A 22,105-nucleotide genomic window follows, 5' to 3' on the forward strand; every position below is an offset into this window, starting at 1 on the left:
TACATGGAATAAAATAACCACTGAGACATCCCCAAATAAGGTTAAAATTCAGAGATATGTGTGTGTGTGTGTGTGTCCATATAGGTATATTTTTTATTGCCTTTTAGGTTCTGGGGTACATGTGCAGATCATGCAGGACTGTTGCATAGGTACATACATGGCAATGTGATTTACTGCCTTCATCCCCCCCGTCACCTATATCTGGCATTTCTCACCATGTTATCCCTCCCCAACCTCCCTACTCCCAGTGTCCCTCTCCTATTCCCACCAGCAGACCCCAGCGTGTGATGCTCCCCTCCCTGTGTCCATGTGTTCTCATCGTTCAACACCCACCTATGAGTAAGAACATGTGGTGTTTGATTTTCTGTTCTTGTGTAAGTTTGCTGAGAATGATGGTTTCCAGATTCATCCATGTCCCTACAAAGGACACAAACTCATCATTTATTATGGTTGCATAGTATTCCATGATATAATGTGCCACATTTTCCTTGTCCAGTCTATCAGTGATGGGCATTTGGGTTAGTTCCAGGTCTTTGCTATTGTGAACAGTGTTGCAATGAACATATACATGTAAATGTGTCTTTATAATAGAAAGATTTATAGTCCTTTGGTTATATACCCAGTAATGGGATTGCTGGGTCAAATGGAATTTCTATTTCTAGGTCCTGGTGGAGTCACCACACTGTCTTTCACAATGGTTGAACGAATTTATACCCCCATCAACAGGTAAAAACATTCCTATTTCTCCACATTCTCTGCAGCATCTGTTGTTGCCAGATTTTTTAATGATCGCCATTCTAACTGGCGTGAGATGGTATCTCAATGTGGTTTTGATTTGTATTTGTCTAATAACCAGTGATGATGAGCATTTTTTCATATCTTCGTTGGCCTCATATATGTCTTCTTTTGAAAATTGTATGTCCATATCCATCACCCACTTTTGGATGGGCTATTTGTTTTTTTCTTGTAAATCTGTTTTAGTTCTTTGTAGATTCTGGATATTAGCCCTTTGTCAGGTGGGTAGATTGCAAAAATTTTTTCCCATTCTGTTGGTTGCCAGTTCACTCTAATGATTGTTTCTTTTGCTGTACAGAAGCTCTGGAGTTTAATTAGATCTCATTTGCCTATTTTGGCTTTTGTTGCCAATGCTTTTGGTGTTTTAGTCATGAAGTCCTTGCCTATGCCTATGTCCTGAATGGTTTTGCCTAGGTTTTCTTTTAGGGTTTTTATGGTGTTAGGTCTTATGTTTAAGTCTTTAATTAATCTGGAGTTAATCTTAGTGTAAGGTGTCAGGAAGGGGGTCCAGTTTCTGCTTTCTGCACATGGCTAGCCAGTTTTCCCCACACCATTTATTAAACAGGGAATCCTTTCCCTATTGCTTGTTTTTGTCAGGTTTGTCAAATATCAGATGGTTGTAGATGTGTGGCATTATCTCCAAAACCTCTGTTCTGTTCCATTGGTCTATATCTCTGTTTTGGTACCAGTACCATGCTGTTTTGATTACTGTAGCCTTGTAGTATAGTTTGAAGTCACGTAGTGTGATGCCTCCAGCTTTGTTCTTTTTGCTTAGCATTGTCTTTGCTATGTGGGCTCTCTTTTGGTTCCAAATGAAGGTTTAAGGGTTTTTTTTTCCAGTTGTGTGAAGGGAGTCATATGTAGCTTGATGTGGATAGCATTGAATCTATAAATTACTTTAGGCAGTATGGCCATTTTCACAATATTGATTCTTCCTAACATTGAGCATGGAATGTTTTTCCATCTGTTTATGTCCTCTCTGATTTCCTTGAGCAGTGGTTTGTAGTTCTCCTTGAAGAGGTCCTTTACATTCTTTATATTCCCAGGTATTTTATTCTCTTTGTAGCAACTGTGAATGGCAGTTCACTCTTGATTTGGCTTTCTTTTAATCTCTTATTGGTGTATAGGAATGCTTGTGATTTCCACACATTGATTTTGTATGCTGAGACTTTGCTAAAGTTGCTTATCAGTTTAAGGAGATTTGGGGCTGAGACAGTGGGGTCTTCTAAATACACAATCATGTCATCTGCAAAGAGAGGCAATTTGACTTCCTCCTTCCCTAATTGAATATCCTTTCTTTTTCTTGCCTGATTGCTCTAGCACCAACTTCCAATACTATATTGAACAGGAGTGGTGAGAGAGGGCATCCTTGTCTAGTGCCAGATTTCAAAGGGAATGCTTCCAGTTTTTGCCCGTTCAGTATGATATTGGCTGTGGGTTTGTTGTAAATAGCTTTTATTACTTTGAGATACATTCCATAGATACCTAGTTTCTTGAGAGTTTTTAGCATAAAAGCCTGTTGAATTTTTTTTGAAGGCCTTCTCTGCATCCATTGAGATAATCATGCAGTTTTTGTCTATGGTTCTGTTTATGTGGTGAATTTCATTTATAGACTTGCATATGTTGAACCAGCCTTGCGTCCCTGGGATGAAGCCTACTTGATTGTAGTGGATAAGATTTTTGATGTGCTGTTGCAATCAGTTTGCCAGTATTTTCTTGAAGATTTTTGCATCTACGTTCATCATGGATATTGGCCTGAAGTTTTCTTTCTTTGTTGAGTCTCTGCTGGGTTTTGGTATCAGGATGATGTTGGTCTCCTAAAATGATTTGGGATGTATTCGCTCTTTTGGATTGTTTGGAATAGTTTCAGAAGGAGTGGTACCAGCTCCTCTTTGTATGTCTGGTATAATTTGGTTGTGAACTCATCTGAACCTGGGCTTTTTTTGGTTGGTAGGCTATTAATTGCTGCCTCAACTTCAGCCTTTGTTATTGGTCTATTCAGAGTTTCAACTTCTTCCTGGTTTAGGTTTGGGAGGGGGCAAGTGTCCATGAATTTATCCATTTCTTCCAAGTTTACTGGTTTATGTTCATAGAGTTGTTTCTAGTAATCTCTGATGTTATTTTGTATTTCTATGGAATCAGTGGTGATATCCCCTTTATCGTTTCTTATTGTATCTATTTGATTCTTCTCTCTTTTCTTTTTTATCAATCTGGCTAGCAGTCTGTTTATTTTGTTGATCTTTTCAAAAAACCAGCTCCTGGATTTATTAATTTTTTGAAGAGCTTTTTGTGTCTCTTTCACCTTCAGTTCTGCTCTGATCTTAGTTATTTCTTGTCTTCTGCTAGCTTTTGAGTTTTTTTATTCTTGCTCCTCTAGCTCTTTCAATTTTGATGATAGGTTGTCGATTTTAGATCTTTCCATGCTTCTCATGTGGGCATTTATTGCTATAAATTTCCCTCTAGACACTGCTTTAAATATGTCCCAGAGATTCTGGTACATTGTGTATTCATTCTCATTAGTTTCAAAGAACATCTTTATTTCTGCCTTCATTTCATTGTTTATCCAGTCAACATTCAAGAGCCAGTTGTTCACTTTCCATTAAGTTATCCAGTTCTGAGTGAGTTTCTTAATCCTGAGTTCTAATATGATTGCACTGTGGTCTGACAGACTGTTATGTTATGATTTCCATTATTTTGCATTTGCTGAGGAGTGATTTATTTCCAGTTATGCAGTCAGTTTTAGAGTAAGTGCAATGTGGTGCTGAACAGAATGTATATTCTGCAGATTTGGGGTGGAGAGTTCTATAAATGTCCATTAGATTTGCTTGGTCCAGATCTGAGTTCAAGTCCTGGATATCCTTGTTAATAATCTGTCTCATTGATCTGTCTAATATTGACAGTGGAGTATTAAAGTTTCCCACATCATTGTGTGGGAGTCTAAGTCTCTTTGTAGGTCACTAAGAACTTGCTTTATGTATCTGGGTGCTCTTGTATTGAGTGCATATATATTTAGGATTGTTAGATATTCTTGGTGCATTGATCCTTTTACCGTTATGTAATGCCCTTCTTTGTCTCTTTTGATCTTTGTTGGTTTAAAGTCTCTTCTATCAGAGACTAGAATTGTAACTCCTGCTTTTTTTTGCTCTCCACTTGTTTGGTAAATCTTCCTCCATCCCTTTATTTTGAGCCTTGCACGTGAGATGGGTTTCCTGAATGCAGCACATTGATGGATTTGGCTTTTTATCCAATTTGCCAGTCTGTGTCTTTTGATTGGGGCATTTAGCCCATTTACATTTAAGGTTAATATTGTTATGTGTGAATTTGATCCTGCCATTTTAATCCTAGCTGGTTGTTTTGCCCGTTAGTTGACACAGTTTCTTCATTGTGTCAATGGTCTTTACTATTTGGTACATTTTTGGAGTGACTGGTACTGGTTCTTCCTTTTTATGTTTAATGCTTTTTTCAGGAGCTCTTGTAAGGCAGGCCTGGTGGTAATGAAATCACTCAGCAATTGCTTGTTTGTAAAGGATTTTATTTCTCCTTCACTTGTGAAGCTTAGTTTGGCTAGATATGAAATTCTAGGTTGAAAGTTCTTTTCTTCGAGGTTGTTGAATTTTGGCCCCCACTCTCTTCTGGCTTGTAGGGTTTCTGCTGAGAGATCCACTCTGAGTTTGTTGGGCTTCCCTTTGTGGGTAACACAACCTTTCTGGCTGCCCTTAGCATTTTTTCCTTCATTTCAACCCTGGTGAATCTGACAATTATGTGCCTTGAGGTTGCTCTTCTTGAGGAATATCTTTGTGGTTTTCTTTGTATTTCCTGTATTTGAATGTTGGCCTTCCTTACTAGGTTGGGGAATTTCTCCTGAATAATATACTGAAGAGTGTTTTCCAGCTTGGATTCATTCTTTTCATCACATTCAATTACACCTATCAATCATAGATGAGGTCTTTTCACATAATCCCATATTTCTTGGATGCTTTGTTCATTTCTTTCCACTCTTTTTTCTCTAATCTTGCCTTCTCATTTTATTTCATTGAGTTGATCATCAATCTCTTATTCGTTTCTTCTGCTTGGCCAATTCGGCTATTGACACTTGTGTATGCTTCGTGAGTTTCTCGTGTTGTGTTTTTGAGCTCCATCAAGTCATTTATATTCTTCTCTAAGCTGTTTATTCTCATTAGCATTTCATCAACCATTTCTCAACGTTCTTAGTTTCTTTGCATTGGGTTAGAAAATGTTCTTTTAGCTCAGAGAAGTTTGTTATTACTCACCTTCTGAAGGCTGTTTTGTCAATTCATTAGACTCATTCTCCATCCAGCTTTGTTCCCTTGCTGGTCAGGAGTTGTGATCCCTTTGAGGAGGAGAGGTGTTCTGGTTTTTGGTGTTTTCATACTTTTTGCATTGGTTTCTTCCCATCTTTGTGGATTTATGTACCTGTGGTCTTTGTAGTTGGTGACTTTTGGATGGGGTCTCTGAGTGGACATCCTTTATGTTGATGTTGAAGTTATTTCTTTCTGTTTCTTAGTTTTCCTTCTAACAGGTCCCTCTGCTGTAGGACTGCTGGAGGTGGATTCTAGACCCTGCTTGCCTGGGGATCACCTGCAGTGGCTGCAGAACAGTAAGGGTTGCTGCCAGTTTCTTCTTCTGTTATCTTTGTCCCAGAAGGATACCCACCAGATGTCAGCCTGAGCTCTCCTTTCTAAGGTGTCTCTTTGGATATATGGGGGTTGGGGAGTTGTTGGACAGTTTGTCCCTTATAGGAGCTCAAGTGCTGAACTGTGAGCAGTGTTTTTCCATTCAGAGCTGCTGGGCAGGTACGTTTAAGTCTGCTGCAGCAAAACTCATAGCCGCCTTTTTTTCCCAGGTGCTCTGTCCTGGGAAGGTGGGGCTTTATTTATAAATTCCTGGTGTGCTGCTGCCTTTCTTCAGAGATGCCCTGCTTACCAAGGAGTTATCCTCATCACAGTCTGCCCCTTTATATTAATTGAAAAAACATTTAAGTTTTTATAAAAAACCTCCACCATGATTTTATTTTAATTAACTTATGATTCATACTTTATGGATAACTGTTGAGATACTATGTTAATATCCTCTTCTATGTCATACATCTATCTACCATTCATAGAATCCACTAATCCATTGATGACTCCCCTCTCTGTTCACTAGAGGGGGGACCACTATTTTGGCTGCCTAATACTAATTATATCATTCTTCCTACATGTTTTCCTGCATTTGCTACTCTCTTTTTGACTAAGAAATTAGTATATACACACTACTTTTCTTAGTGAGGTGAAAGTAGTGTGTATATATAATATGTAAATACACATACACACAAACATTTAGTCTAATAGATTTCTTTTTTATTCATTGGGTTCAGTCGGATACTCTCATTGTTTATTTGATGTTAAAATTATTCTAAATTTAGGCAGTAAGAGCAATGCCAATCTGGCTACTGTGTTCTCTTCATGTTCCATTACTCCTTGAACATTTCCTTATGCCTTATTTTTTGACTCAATATAATATGCAAGCTTATATTGTACTTTTCTTGTCCCCATTTTGAAATCAATCATTTCTGCAAGGCTGCCTGCTCATTTTAGTAGAAGACGGTATTTAGCTACCAATACCCAAAAACTAGATGTGCACAGTGCTTCTATGCCCTCCCAGTAGACAGAGTTGAGAAATATGTACAACTAGATAGATAGGTAGATATACAGTTTTATTCTTATTGTTCTTGGGTTTTATGTTTGTGAATCCACTTACTTGCTAAAATTTGAAACCCTAAAATCAGTACTCATGATTCTTTTGCTTTATTCATGAACATGCTCAAAGTGACAAAAAATTTGAGGCATCCCGTAAAGTTGTTCCCAGTTGAGATAAAATAAGGCAATGTTCTCTCTTCCTGTTTCCATCTTCGTGTTATAAACAAGTGTCCTTTTTGTGATCTGTTTAGTGCTACGTTTTCCACATCTTGCTGTTATTGATGATTTTGCTGTTTAAAATGACCCCAGGTAGTGCTAAAGTGCTGCCTAATGTTCCTAAGCACAAGAAGCCTATGATATGACGTACAAAGAAAATATGTGCTAGACAGAGTCCATTCAGGTGTGAGCTATAGTGCTGTTGTTGACTATGAATCAACAATATATATTCAATAAAGTGTCTTTAAGCAGAAACACACCTAAAACAATGTTATGTAATGATCAGTTGACAAAAATGTAACCAGAGCCTCACAGGAGGCTAACTATATATTTTTTTCTAAAAACAGTGGTTTTAGTTTCTACTAATTCCATAGTCACAGCAATTTAATAGAACATAATACTGCAAATAATAAAAATCTAGTATGTATAGGCAAATGTACACATACATATATAACCATTTCTACTTATCAATGTGTATTTGTGTCTGTGTATGTATAAATAAAACTCATGAGTTCATATCAATATTTATAATTTCAGTCAAACACATTGGGGTTCTTTTCAGCTGTCTTCCTTTGCCAAAATTATGAATCTCTTCTCAGACAATGATAAACCTGATTCCCACACCATTAATATGTATACTTATTGTACTTTGTACTTATTATAAGTACTTATTGTACTTTTTACTTATTGGAATAAGTATACATAAGTACTCACAATGTGCACTTATTGTACTTTATACTTAATGTTACTTATTGTACTTTGTACTTCCAGTAAGTATTTGTACTTCCAATAAGTACAAAGTACAATAAATACACATTGTGCGTACTTACATTTATTCACAAATAACAATGTAAGTACAAGGTATAATAACCCATTGTGAGTACTTATGTATACTCATAAATATTTTGGCATCTCTTTAGCCATATCCTTCACAGGCCCCATCTTGTCCATGCACCTGTCTGCTTCCTTGGCTTCAGAGCATTGCCTCCAAATTCTCTGCAGCACAGCTTCCTCCTCAGCATCCAGCCTTATGATGTACTGGGATACTGTGTTGTCCCACTCTCCTTACTACCTGTGCTGGGCTTTGAGGCTGACATCATTACACCTGTAAACCACAAGAGTGAAGAGAAGGTGAGAAGGAAAAGAGTGATGTTAAAAAAATTGATTGAAAAGGAGATAGAATGACAAGAACATGCAGTGAATATATATAGCCTATTTTCCTCTAAGGGAACATAATTTTCTGAAGTTACTGTTATAAACAACAAATGTATTTAATCTGTCAATTATAAAGATACTAACATATGAAAATATGGAAGCAGTGTCAAAAGATAGAGTGTATATTAAGGGTAAAAATATAGAATCCATACAATTGTACACATATGATAGTTAAGCTCCCTGTAAGTACTATACACAGGATTTTAGTGATATATGAGGCAATTTAGTTGCTTACTTCAATAGATCATAATATGTTAATTAAATATGGTGATTTTTAGTAATTATTTGAAATTTGGATTAAAATAGTTATCTGAGTAAAGTCTCACAGAGATGTTAAATCAAACAAAGTCCGGGCGAGGTGGCTCACGCCTGTAATCCCAGCACTTTGGCGGGCCAAGGCAGGTGGATCACAAGGTCAAGAGATCGAGACCATCCTGGTCAACATGGTGAAACCCTGCCTCTACTAAAAATACAAAAAATTAGCTGGGCATGGTGGCGCGTGCCTGTAATCCCAGCTACTCAGGAGGCTGAGGCAGAATTGCTTGAACCCAGGAGGCGGAGGTTGCGGTGAGCCGAGATCATGCCATTGTACTCCAGCCTGGGTAACAAGAGCAAAACTCCGTCTCAAAAAATAAAAAATAAATAAATAAAAATAAATAAAATTAAAAAATAAAAAATAAAGCAAACAAAAACGCTACATAAAATACATATTTGTGCATGTGAGAAAAGTGTGCATGTATAATATATAAACCTGCCAAAAATTTGAATTTGGTACCAGACTTTAGAAAACTGCTACAAATTAGAGGTGGCTAACACTTTAACATCTTTCATTACTTTATATAGTATTAATAAATAGCGAAAAAGAGAAATTTTAAAATAGCCTATCTTGTATCTTACATTATTTAAAACTATTATATTATTACAAATCAGGTAACATAACTGCTGGAAGTCCAATTTATATGTGTATTTCTAATTGTCTTCATTAATTATTTGAAGTCAAATGCATACATATAGCCAACTCCAGAGATTCTTAGCAAATTAAAAGGTTAGTGATCGAATAATTTGTTTGGATAAATAAACTGCATAGAAAGGAAAATGAAGGCTTAAGGCAATTCTTGAAAAAATGAAAGGCAAACAAACGCCTTTTTATTAATACAGAGTGTGTGTGGGTGTGGGTGTGTGGGTGCGTGGGTGTGTGTGTGATTGATTTGGCCTCCTTGATTTTTTTTTTTCAAGGCCTTGGCTAAGTATAAACCAGCATATATGTATATATACATGGCTGCCTTTTTATAGTAGAAAAACTCCTACATTTTCATGAATTATGAAAAATGTTGAGACACAAGAAAGAAATTGTGGAAAAGAGTGATAATACATTGAGTCATCTATTTCAAAATGGCATTGAGATCAAGTACATATTCTGCCATAATTTATAATTTTTTATTTAGTGTGTCATTTTAAAAATAATGTGACATATTGGTATTCATATTTTCTCAAGATATATGAGCTATAGTGAAAAATTAGAATTAAAACATTATTTGGAAAAAAAGCACTTTGTGAAAAATTAGTATTTATTTATATAAAACATCTAAAATCTCAGCATATTTTTAAATAATTCTACTCTGCATAATGCTAGAAGCAAGTGATATCATTTTAAGGATATGAAAAAATCTTTACTTTTCATAGTTAGAATACATTGAGTTTCTGCCCTTTGGAAAAACTTCTCATACTTAGCATATGGATAGTACTAGTGTTAAAATTAACAGAGATTATAAAAGTAACAGAAATTAATGAGCACTTATAATGTTCTAAGCACTTTATGTTATTACCTCATTTAATCATTAAGTAGATCTTATTACTGCTCCCATTTTACAGATGAGGCAATTGGAACAACAGGATTAAATTGACTTGTCCAACCTGCTAGTATGTGGCAGAAGTCTGGTTTCAAACCCATTGACTATGACTCAAGAGTCTGTAGATTGCCATTCTGCCATTCCTTCTCTCTTCATATCATTGAAATGCATGATGAATTACAATCATTTCAAATAAACATGTAACCCACTTTATGTCATACATATTTTCTTAAAATGTTAAATAGCCTAATTTTTCACAAACTATATTACATTTTTGATGCACTAGGAATGCAGGATAGCTAATGAAACAATGATAAAGTCTCTCTGAAAAGGATAGCTTTTTCCTTTATGAGCCATACTTTTTATTTTTGAGTTGATATCTAGAGGATCTGTTTAAAACAAGATACATCAAAGATCATGATAGAACTAACAAGCTAGTTGTATCAATATAGTAATTAGTACTCAGAGCCCTCACTACTTAAAAGAAAATGAAAAGAAAATAGTGATGCACTTAGCTCATGTTGGTGCTTCAGCTGAATTTGAAATGCAATAGAACAACAAAGCTTTATTACTAAAGTGAAGAGATTTGAGGCTATCTCAAAAAAAATCCAGGTAAATATTTAACATTTCAAGATTTCGTGATCATAAAGACATTACTGTTGACTGACAAAGGTGAGCAATGGTGTTCAAAACTATATACCCTCACTTCTGGTAGTTTCTACAGTCATTTGGTAGAAACCCCACAGCTTAACAGGCAAGCCTTTCTTTGAGAAATCACAGTTTTACATTGCTATTTACTCATCTCATTTTGTTCTTAGAGACACCAAGTGGAACATCATTTACTTTGTTTTTAAGTTATCTACAGATGTCCATACATTCCACCATTATTTTGACCAGGAAACAATTTGTAAATGCTCATCTTTTTCATTTCTTCATTACCTTTATTCTGAAATAAGAAGAGTCCTAAAAGATGGGTTATATATTTATATAAGCTTCTTGTGTATAAATGAACTATGAACTCCAGGCACCACAGCTCATTCTCTTGTTGAAATTCTAGAATATCACTTTGCCAGCCAACTTTCGTCATTGTGTGTGTGTGTGTGTGTGTGTGTGTGTGTGTGTGTGTGTGTGAGCGCACCCTCATGTGTCTGCTAACTTCTTAATTTTCATGAAAGCTTTGCTATCAAGTTGGCTCAAAGCATCTGTTACTTTAAGGAGAGCTCAGCCAGAGAGGGCTCAGAGAGCTGACCCAGGAGAGCTCAGCCAGAATTCCAGTTACATGCTTCAACATGTACCAGTCTTGTTTCATTTACTCTCCCAATAAACCTCTCTTCATCACCACTGGATTAATTTAAAATGAGTCAAAGGTATTATATAATCTGAAAGTATTCCATTTCTAAGATACAAGAATTCTTTCATATCATGTACGATCTTGTCAGTGTTTTAAAATTTCTTTTATAATTGCAGTGTTTGTGTTCAGTTGATATGTCTTTTATGTCTTTTTAAATCAATGCATTTGTAAAGTTAAGCCAAATCATTGGTTTTATAATATTTTCTACATTCTAGAGTCTGCTAACTGAATCTCTCTTGTATCTTTGACAATTTCCTTCATACTTTTACATTTCCTACAGATTGGAAGCCAGAATAAGTGCTTGTCCAGATTCATATTTGATTGTTTTTTATGAAGAATCATTCATAGATGGTGCTGTATACTTCCTATGGCATTACATCAGGATATATATAATGTCCTATGGTATCTTTTTTGTAATTTTAACATTAGTTGGTTCAGTTGGGGACAGCCTGGTCCATTACAAAATTCTTCATCAGCCTTTTATTTTATGGTTTTAGCAACCAAAAATAATTTTTAATTCATGGTTTTATTAGGGTTTCCCAACTAATAATATTCAAATTTGATTATTATGTCTGAATATGTTTAACTAGAATTCTATTTAAAAATTTCTTCATTAATTATTCAGTACAGAAGAGTCAGAATAAATACTTGACTGTTTTTCTTTATCAGTGTTCAGAATAATAAGTTGGTTCCCTAGCAACCAGAAAAGTTGAGAGTAAGAATGTTTAAAGTATTATTAGGAACTAATGGTTTTAAAAAATGTAATGTGCTTCCATTCATTGCATGGTATTTGTTTGTTTTTTGATGCTTAACTAGTTCGGTATTTGCCCATTTGGAGCCTTCTCAAATTGTCTCACAAGTCTATCATGGTCTGAGTGCACATACGTTGCACATTCTTTTAAAGCTGTTGAGATGTGTTTTATGATTCAGAATACTAATATCTTGGTGAATGTTTCAGGTGATCTTGAAAGAGATGTGTATGCTTGTGTTGTTCCATGAACTATTCTATAGGTGCTAAAGAGCCATTTGACTGATGGAGCTGCTGACTTCAACTGTGTCCTGACTGATTTTCTCCTTGTTGGCTCCATCAATTACCGATAGAGGGGTGATGATATATTATTCTCTAATAGTGGATTTAGCTAGTTGCTCTATCAGTTATCTTTGCTCTATCAATTCTGTTAGCTTTTGCTTCACTTATTTTGAGGTTCTTTGGTTAGGTACACTCATATTAAGGATTTTTATGTGTTCTTCAATAATTGATGCCTTTATCATTATGTAATGCCCCTGTATATCCTTGATAATTTTCCTTAGTATTTTACCTTTGTTTGAAATTTATATAGCCACAATACCTTTATTTTTATTAGTGTTGGCATGATGTATATTTCTCCATACCTTTACTTTAGTATGTGTGCTTTTATTTAAACTGGGTTTCTTGTAGATAGCATAAAATAGGGTCTTATTTTGAATTCATTCTGACAATCTGTCTTTTAATTGATGTATTTAGAAAATTTATATTTAAGGTAATTATTGGTACAGTTGTATTAATATCTATCACATCTGTTATGATTGTTTGCTACCCTTATTTTTTTCTTTCACTCTGACTTCTCTGCTTTTGGTTGAGCATTTTATGAGTTTACATGATTCCATTTCTTCTCTACCTTTAGCATATAAATTATATATATATACACACATATATACATACATATATACATACATATATATACACATATATACATACATGTGTGTGTGTATATATATATATATATATATGTATGTATATATTACTTTTTAAAGTGGTTGCCCTTGAGTTTGAAATATACATGTACAACTAATTCAAGTCTTTTTTCAAATTACAGTATAATACTTGATGGGTAGAACAAACATAGGAGATTATTCCCAATTCCTCCCTCTTCTCCCTTACCACATTGAGGTGGTTAATATTTCACTTACTTATAAGCTATAATCACTGAATACTATGTTGCTATTATTATAACTGAACTGTTATTTGTTAAATTATTTAAGAATAAATGTATTTTATTTTTACCTTAATGTATTCCTTCTCTAATGCTCTTCTTCTTATACAGATCTGAATTTCTGACTTGTGTCATTTTTCATTCCTTCTTAAAAATTCCTTTTAATATTTCTTGCAAGGCAAAACTATTGGCTAAAAATTACCTCAAATTTCATTTGTCTCAGAAAGCCATTATTTAGAGATTATTTTGTGGGATACAGAATCTTAGAATTCTTTTTTCATTCAACAACTTAAAATATTTTACTCTTTTTTCTTGCTTGCATATTTTTTTGAGAAAATAGCTGATGTAATTTTTATCCTTTCTCTTCTGTGGTAAAGATACTTCTCTAGATTCTTTCAAAGCTTTCTCTTTGTTTTTTGATTTTCTGCAGTTTGAATAAGATATGGTGAGGTATAAGATTTTTAGTGGTTATCCTCCATGGCCATATCTGACCTTTCTGGATTTGTAGTTGGTATTTATTATTAATTTGGGAGCATTCCCTATCATTATTTAAGCAAATACATTAATTTTTTTTCTGTTCTTTTCTCTCTTCTCCCTCTAGTATTCTCATTATGAGTATGTTATGACATTTGTAATTGCCCTATAGTTTTTTTATATTTTATTCTGAATTTTATTTTTTCACTTTGCATTTCAGTTTGGAATTTTCTATTGGCATTTATTCAACTTCATTCTTTCTTTCTTTTTCTGTGTTTCTTTTGTTTTAGTCCTTTAGTATTCATTTTAGAGAAGATCTGTGAATTATTTTAGCTTATGATTGTTTGTTTCTATATATGACAAAAGAATATGATAAAATCAATAAGTGAATGTTTTTTCATTTTGAAGGGTATTTTCATAGAGTATAGATTTTGAGGGGTTTATGTTTACTTTTAATATTTTTAAGATATAATTCTCTTATATTCCAGCTTCTATAGTTTTTGACAAAAATTTAAATATTGGTCTTGATTTTCCTTTGAAGATACCATGACTTTTTTCTAACTGCTTTAAAATATTTCCCTTTGTCTTTGATATTCAGCAGTTTGACTAGGACATATCCAGATGTGATCATCTTTATATTTGCCCAAATGGGTTTTAGTGTGCTTTATAAATGTGAATTGATAATTTTATCTGAATTGAAAATTTTCAGATACTTTATCAAATATTGTTCCTATTCCATCTTCTTCTGTTTTTCTGAGCAATAACTATATCATTCAAACTATTTTATTATGTTCCAAATATCCCTTTTTAAAATTATTATCTTCTCTGCTTCAGTATGTAAAAGTTTTATTGACCTGTCTTTGGGTTCACTAATTGTTTATCCTATCTAATTTTTAATATTATTAAATTTTTTAATTTTAAATTGGACTATTATTAAATAAGATTAATATTTTTATTGAATATTATTTCATCCTGCTTTTAAGATTATTTTTCTTTTAAATTTCATTAATATATAAGCAGAGTAATTTTGAAGACTTAATTTCAATTCCATTAACTAGATCATCTCTTGAGCTCCTTTACTTTATACTTTTTCTCTAAACTTTAGTTACCTACTTTCATGATTATTTTAAAATTTTATTTTAAGTTCAAAGGTACAAGAACAGGTTTGTTGTATAGGTAACTAGCATGTCATGAAGTTTGATGTTCAGATTATTTTGTCACCCACATAATAAGCATAGTACCCAGTAGGCAGAATTTCTCTCTCCCTCCTCCCACTCTCCTCACTCAAGTAGGCCTTGGTGTCTAACATTCTATTCTTTGTGTCCATGTGTTCTGAATGGTTAGCTCTGACTTATAAATGAGAACATGTAGTATTTTGTTTTCTGTTTCCACATTAGTTTTCTTAGGATAAGCAGGTCTCCTGTAGCATACATGTTTCTGAAAAAAAAGATGATTTTGTTCTTTTTTAAAACTGAATAGTATTACATGGTGTGTGTTTTCTACTTTTTCTTTATCCAGTGTACTACTGATGGTCATGTAGGTTGATTCCATGTCTTTGCTATAGTGATAAGTGCTGCAATGAACATATGCATAAATGTTCTTCATGGTGGAATGATTTATATTCCTTTTGGTATATACTCAGTAATGGAATTGTTGAATCAAATGGTAATTCTATGTTAAGTTCTTTGAGAGATATCCAAACAGCCTTCTGTAATGGCTAAACTAATTTATGTTCCCAGCAGCAGTGTGTAAGTGCTCCCTTTTCTCCACAACCTTGGCAGCATCTGTTATTTTTTGAAAATTTTAATAATAGTGCTTCTGACATGTGTGAGATGGTATCTCAGTATGGTTTTGATTTGCATTTCTCTAATGATTAGTGGTGTTAATAAGTTGTTATATGTTTGTTGGCCACATGTATGCCTTCTTTTGAATGGTGTCCTTTGCCCACTCTTTAATGGGGTTGTTTTTTGCTCGTTCATTTGTTTAAGTTTCTTACAGATTCCGGATATTACACCCTTTTTGAATGCACAGTTTGCAAATATTTTCCACCATTCTGTAGGTTGTGTGTTTATTCTATGTATTTGTCTATTCTTGCATTGCTATAAAGAACTACCTGAGACTGAGTTTATAAAGAAAAGAGGTTTAATTGATTTACAGTTTGGCAGGCTGAACAGGAAACATGGCTGGGGTGGTCTCAGGAAACTTACAATCATGGTGGAAGGTGAAGAGGAAGAAGATACATCTTATGTGGCAAAAGCAGGAAGAAGAGAGTGAAGGGGTAAGTGCCACAGACTTTTAAACTACCAGATCTCATAAGAACTCACTGTCATGAGAACAGCGAGGGGAAAGTTTGCCCCTATGATTCAATCACCTGTCACCAGGCCCCTCCTCCAACACTCAGAAAACTATAATTTGATATGAGAATTGGGTTGGGACACAGAGTCAAACCATATAATGCTGCTGATAGTTTATTTTGCTGCGCTGAAACTCTTTAATTTGGTCTCATGTGTCCATTTTTTGTTGTTGCTTTTGCAATTGCTTTTTGTATCTTTGTCATGAAATCTTTGCTAGTGTCTATGTCCAGAATGGTATTTCCTAGATTATTTTGCAGGATTTTAATAGTTTCGTGTTTTACATTTAGGTCTTCAATCCATCTTGAACTGATTTTTGTATATGGTGTAAGAAAGGAGTCCAGTTTCAATCTTCTTAATATGGCTAGTCAGTTACCCCACACCATTTATTGAATAGGGACTCATTTTTCTATTGCTTGTTTTTGTCAACTTTGTCAAGGTAATCTAAATGGTTGTAGTCATAGAGTATTATATCTGAGCTCTCTCTTCTGTTCCACTGATCTATATCTCTGTTTTGGTACGAAACCCATGCTGTTTTGTTATTGTAGCCGTGTTGAATAGTTTAAAGTTTGGTAATGGGATGCCTCCAGCTTGTTTCTTTTTGCTTATTATTGCCTTTACTATTTGAGCTTTTTTTTTTTTGTTGGTTCCATATTAATTTTAAAATAGTTTTTTCCTAGTTCTTTGAAAGGTGGTAATTTTGTTAGAATAGTATTGAGTCTGTAAATTGCTCTGGACCTTATGGCCATTTTAGCAATATTAATTCTTCTTATCTGTAAGCATGGGAGATTTTCCATTTGTTTGCATCATCTCTGATTTCTTTGAGCAGTGATTTTAATTCTCATAATAAGCATCTTTCACCTCCCTGGTTAGATGTATTCCTGGGTATTTTATACTTTTTATGGCTATTGTGAATGTGATTGTGTTCTTGATTTGGCTCTAACTTGGTTATTGTTGCTACATAGGAATGCTACTTATTTTTGTACACTAATTTTGAATCCTGAAACCTTGCTGAAGTTGTTTATTAAATCAAGGAGTCTTTGGGCAGGGACTATATGGCTTGCTAGGTATAGAATCATATTGTCTGCAAAAGAGGATCATTTGACTTGCTATCATCCTATTTGGATGCCCTTTTTTCTTTCCTTTTGGCCAATTATTCTGCTTAGGACTTCCAGTAGTATGTTTAATAAAAATAATGAGAGAGAGCATTCTTGTCTTGTTTCAGTTTTCAAGGGGAATGCTTCCAGCTTTTGCTCATTCAGGATGATGTTGGTTGTGAATTTTTCATAAGTGGCTCTTATTTGAGTTTGTAGCTTCGATGCTTATTTTGTTGAGAGTTTTTAACATGAAATGCTGTTGAATTTTATCAAAAGCCTTTTATGTATCTATTGAGATGATCATGTTATTTTTGTTTCTAATTTTGTTTATGCAATGAATTAGATTGATTTTTTGTCTATATTGAATCAACCTTGCATTCCAAGAATAAAGCCTAAAAGACTGTGGTCATTTAGATTCTGGATTCAGTTTGCTAATATTTTCGTTGAGAATTTTTACGTCTTTGTTCATCAAAAATACTGGCTTGTAGTTTTCTTCATTTGTTGTTGTCTGCCAAGTTTTGGTATCAGAAGAATGCTGGGCTCATAGAATGAATTAGAGAAGAATTCCTCCTCCTCAATGTTTTGGAATATTCTCAGTAGGGATTATACCAGGTCTTCTTAATATGTCTGGTAGAATTCAGCTCTGAATCCATCTGGTCCTGGGCTTTATCTGGTTTGCAGGCTTTTTATTACTGATTTACTTTGAGAACTCATTATTGGTCTGTTCATAGTTTTAATTTCTTCTTAGTACAATCTTGGGAGGTTGCACATTTTCAGGGATTTATCAATTTCTTCTAGGTTTCAATCTAGTGTGCATTGAGGTTCTCATAGTAGTCTCTGAAGGTTTTTTTATATTCTGTAGGGTTAGTGGTAATGTTCCCTTTGTCATTTCTGATTTTGTTTATTTGGATCTTCTCCCTGTTTTCTTTATTATTCTGAGTGGGAGTTTATCTATCTAATCTATTTTTTCAAAGGATCAATTCCTAGATTTGATCTTTTGTTACTCTTTTGTATAGTTTTTTGCTTCTCAGTATCTTTCCATTCAACTTTGATTTTTGTTACTCCTTTACTCCTTGTCTTCTACTAGCTTTGAGGTTGCTAGCTCTTATTTCTCTAGTTCCGCTACATGTGTTGTAAAATTGTTAACTGGAGGTCTTTCTAACTTTTTGGTGTGGCATTTAGCACTATAAACATCCCTCTTAACACTGCTTTTGCTATGTCTCAGAGATTCTAGTATGTTGTATCTTTATTCTTCTTAGTTTCAAATAATTTATTGATTTCTGCTTTGATTTTATTGTTTATCCAAAGGTCATTCAAAAGCATGTTTTTTTTTTTTAATTTCCATGTAATTTTATGGTTTTGAGGGTTAAGTCATGATTTCTATTTTTATTGTGCTGTGGTCTAAGAATGTGATTTGTATGATTTTGTTTTTGTTTGCTTGTTTTGTATTCCCTGAAGATTGTTTTATGGCTAATTGTGTTTTCTATTTTACAGTGCATGCTATGTTTTATGGCTAATTGTTTTTTCTATTTTACAGTGTGTGCTATGTACAGATGAGTAGAATATACATTCTGGTGGTGTTTGGTGGAAAGTTCTGCAGATTTCTATTTGGCTCCATTTGGTCAATGTTGAGTGTGGGTCCTGGATATTTTTGTGAGTTTTCTGCCTCAGTGATCTGTGTAATACTGTCAGTGGGGTGTTGAAGTCTACCACTATTATTGTCTAGTTATCTAAGTCTCTTCATAGGTCTCTAAAAACTTGCTTTATGAATCTGGATTCTCCTATGTTGACTGCATATATATTTAAAATAGTAATTTTTTTTGTTGTATTGAACCCTTTACTATTATGTAATATCTATCTTCCTTTGTCTTTTTTTGATAATTGTTGGTTTAAAGTCTGTTTTGACTGAAATCAGACTATCAACCCTTGGCTCTTTTTTGTTTTCCATTGGCTTGGTAGATTTTTCTTCATGCCTTTACTTTGAGCTATGGATACATGTGAGATGGGTCTCTTGAAGACAGCATACAATTGAGTCTTGCTTCCCCCCCACCATCACCAGGCTAGAGTGCAATGGCATGATCTTAGCTCACTGCAACCTTTGCCTCCTGGTTTTAAGTGATCCTCCCGCCTCAGCTTCCTTAGTAGCTGGGACTATAGATAAGCACCACCATGTTCAGGGGTAATTTTTGTATTTTTGGTAGAGACAGCATTTCACCATATTGGCCAGGGTGGTCTCGAACTCCTGATTCACCTGCATCAACCTCCCAAAATGCTGGGATTGCAAGCATGAGCCACCTGTCTGGCCAGGGTGTTGCTCTTTAGTCAACTTGCCACTCTGTGACTTTTCATTGGGTCACTTATCCCCTTTACTTTCAAGGTTAATATTGGTATTTGTTGATTTGACCCTGTCATTATGCTGTTAGCTGGTTATTATGCAGCTTTGTGTGGTTGGTTTTATAGTGTCAATGGTCTATGTATTTAATGTTCTTTTGCAGTAGCCAGTAAAGTCTTTGCTTTCCACATTTGGCACTTGCTTCAGGATGCCTTATAAAGCATGTATGGTGGTAATTAATTCCCTTAGCATTTGCTTGTCTGATTGGGATCTTATTTCTCCTTCACTAATGAAGCTTAGTTTGGCTAAATATGAGAGTCTTGGTTGAATTTCTCTTTCCTTAATAATGCTGAATACAGACTCCTAATCTCTTCTGGTTTGTAGGGTTTCTGCTGAAAGATCTGCTGTTAGCCTAATGAGGTGTCTTTTTAGGTGACCTGCCTCTTCTCTCTAGCTTTCTTTAACATTTTTAATTTTGTTTTGACCTTGAAGAATCTGATTGCCATGTGTCTTGTGGATAATCTTCTTGTGTAGAATCTCACAAGGGTTTTCTGCATTTCCTGAATTTGAACGTTGGCCTCTTTAGTGATGTTGGGGAAGTCTTCATAGATGATATCCTGAAATGTTTTCCAAGTTGGTGCTTTCTCCTCCTCTCTTTGAGGGATGTCCATGAGTCATAGATTTGTTCTCTACATCACCCCATATTTCTCAGAGGTTTTGTTCATTCCTTTTTATTCTTATTTTTGTCTGAGTTGTCAGAGATGTAGCCTTTGAGCTCTGAAATTCTTTCTTCTGCTTGGTCTATTCTGCTGCTAATACGTGTGATTATATTGAGGAATTCTTTAGTGTGTTTTTTAGCTATATCAGATCAGTTTGGTTCTTTCTTATATTGGCCATTTTGTCTTTCAGTTCCTGTATTTTTTTATTTTAATTGTTAGATTTCTTGGATTGGGTTTTGACTTTCTCTTGAATTTTGATGATCATCATCATTCCTGCCCATATTTTGAATTCTTTCTCTGTTATTTCAACCATTTCAGCCTGGTTAACAACCCTTCCTTGGGAACTAGTGCAGTTATTTGGAGGAAAGAAAACACTGGCTTTTTTAGTTGTCGGAGTTCTTGTACTAATACTTTCTCATCTATGTGGACTGATGCTCCTTTAACTGTGGTGTTATTGAGTGCAGTCAGTTGACTCTTTTTCTGAATGTTTTTTGAGGCCCGAGGCTTTGTGCAGGGTCTTTATTTGTTGTTGAAATCTTATCCTTGTTTTCACAGGGGTATATTAGCAAATTAATTTTGGAATTGGAGTTCAGGCTATGATTCAGTTGATGGCACTGAAGTGTAATGGCCAGTAGGTGGGCTCATGCTCCACCACATGGCTCCTCTGTATTTCCTCATGACTGCAGCCATGCTCTCTCTCAGTGCTCTGAAAGTGTGGGCTCTTTTCCCACTCCAGTGCTGGCTAAAAGTCTAACCGTGGCACTACTGGGCCGCACACTGCTGCCTAGGCATGAACTAAGGCTTTACTTTCCCTCCCCAGCTTGAAGGCAGCAGGAGAAGGGACCTTGGCAGTGGCAGAGAACCTTCCACTTGCCTCTTGAGGCTCCACCGTAGAATGATGCAGAGCCACTACCAATTGGAGAGATGGGCTTGTGTTTGAGGCAGCTGCATTGTAGACCCATGTCCTGGAGGCCCTGCCTGGTGATGAGCAAGGGTGGCAGGGGGCTCACAGTGGAGACAGGCTGGCCTCTTCTCCTTAGGGCAGCTGCAGCTTCCTGGACATTAAGCACTCAAGGTCTCTGCTCCTACTTTAGTCCAAGGGCAGCAAGGGCAGTACCAATGCAGTGGCAGAGGGGCTTTCAGTTGTCCCTGGGAGCCCTATCTCAGATCAATGCTAGCCACTGCTACAGTGAATGTTCAGCCCAAGGGTGAGGTGACTACACTGTTAGCCCAAGCTGGAGACTTACATTTGGTGAAAAGGGAGAGGTCAAGGGCTCACCAGGAGGAAAGACTGGGTTTCTCTCCATATTGTGACTGTGGTATGCTAGAAGTGTGAGCAAAGACCTCAGGCTGTTTCTCTCCAGGCTGAGTGCCATAAAAGCAGAACTGCTGCTATGGCAATGTCAGAGGGGATGTCAATTGCTTCTGGGAGCCCCACCTCAGGAAAATATAGAGCCAGTAGCATTGGGAGTTCTCACCCGGGGGTAGGACAACTGCTCTGCAGTCCCCAGTCAGGGGACTTGCCTGGTGAACAGTGGTGGGTGGGGGTTACAGGGAAGAGAGACTGGGCTTTTCTCCATATGGTGGCTCTGGTATGCTGGAGTGTTGGGTTGGGGGGCGGGGGAAACAATGTAGGTACCAGATTCTTTGTTCTTTCCCTCAGCTTGAAGGGAGTCAGGGCCATACCACTGCAGCTGCAATAGCACAGGCCTATGGGTTGTCTTTTGGATTTTCTCCTCAGGGAAACACAGAGCCATCACTGACAAAATGTTCATGTTGGGGCAGGGTGGTTGTGCCGGCGGCCCAGGTCAAGAGGCGCTGCCCAGTGAAAAGGAGTAGCAGGGGTGAGGACCCATGTGGAAAACAGTCCAGCTGCTTTTCTGCAAGCCTATGCCCTGTGCTGGGGGTATTATGTCAGTCTCCAATCACTGTGCTCACTCCCAAGCCTGAGGGCAAGGGAGCAAGGGCAGTTAAGTGGCAAAAATAGCCTGCCTGCCACTTCCAGGATCTCCATCCCAGAGAAGTGCAGAGCT

At 35.8% G+C, this 22,105-nt stretch overlaps 1 long non-coding RNA gene across 2 annotated transcripts in view; it reads left to right on the plus strand.

Moving 5' to 3' along the window:
* Positions 1-22,105, plus strand: part of LOC141581655 (uncharacterized) — a 312,920-nt gene that overhangs the window by 283,085 nt on the left and 7,730 nt on the right. Inside the window, exon 4 of one of the 2 annotated variants that reach the window (XR_012514422.1) lies at positions 663-726. This is a non-coding gene — a long non-coding RNA (uncharacterized LOC141581655). Of the gene's footprint in view, positions 1-662; positions 7,427-22,105 lie in introns of those variants that run through there. The other variant, XR_012514421.1, reaches the window with a different exon arrangement.

This window comes from Saimiri boliviensis, chromosome 16 (genome assembly GCF_048565385.1).
Source record: "Saimiri boliviensis isolate mSaiBol1 chromosome 16, mSaiBol1.pri, whole genome shotgun sequence".
Taxonomy (NCBI): domain Eukaryota; kingdom Metazoa; phylum Chordata; class Mammalia; order Primates; family Cebidae; genus Saimiri; species Saimiri boliviensis.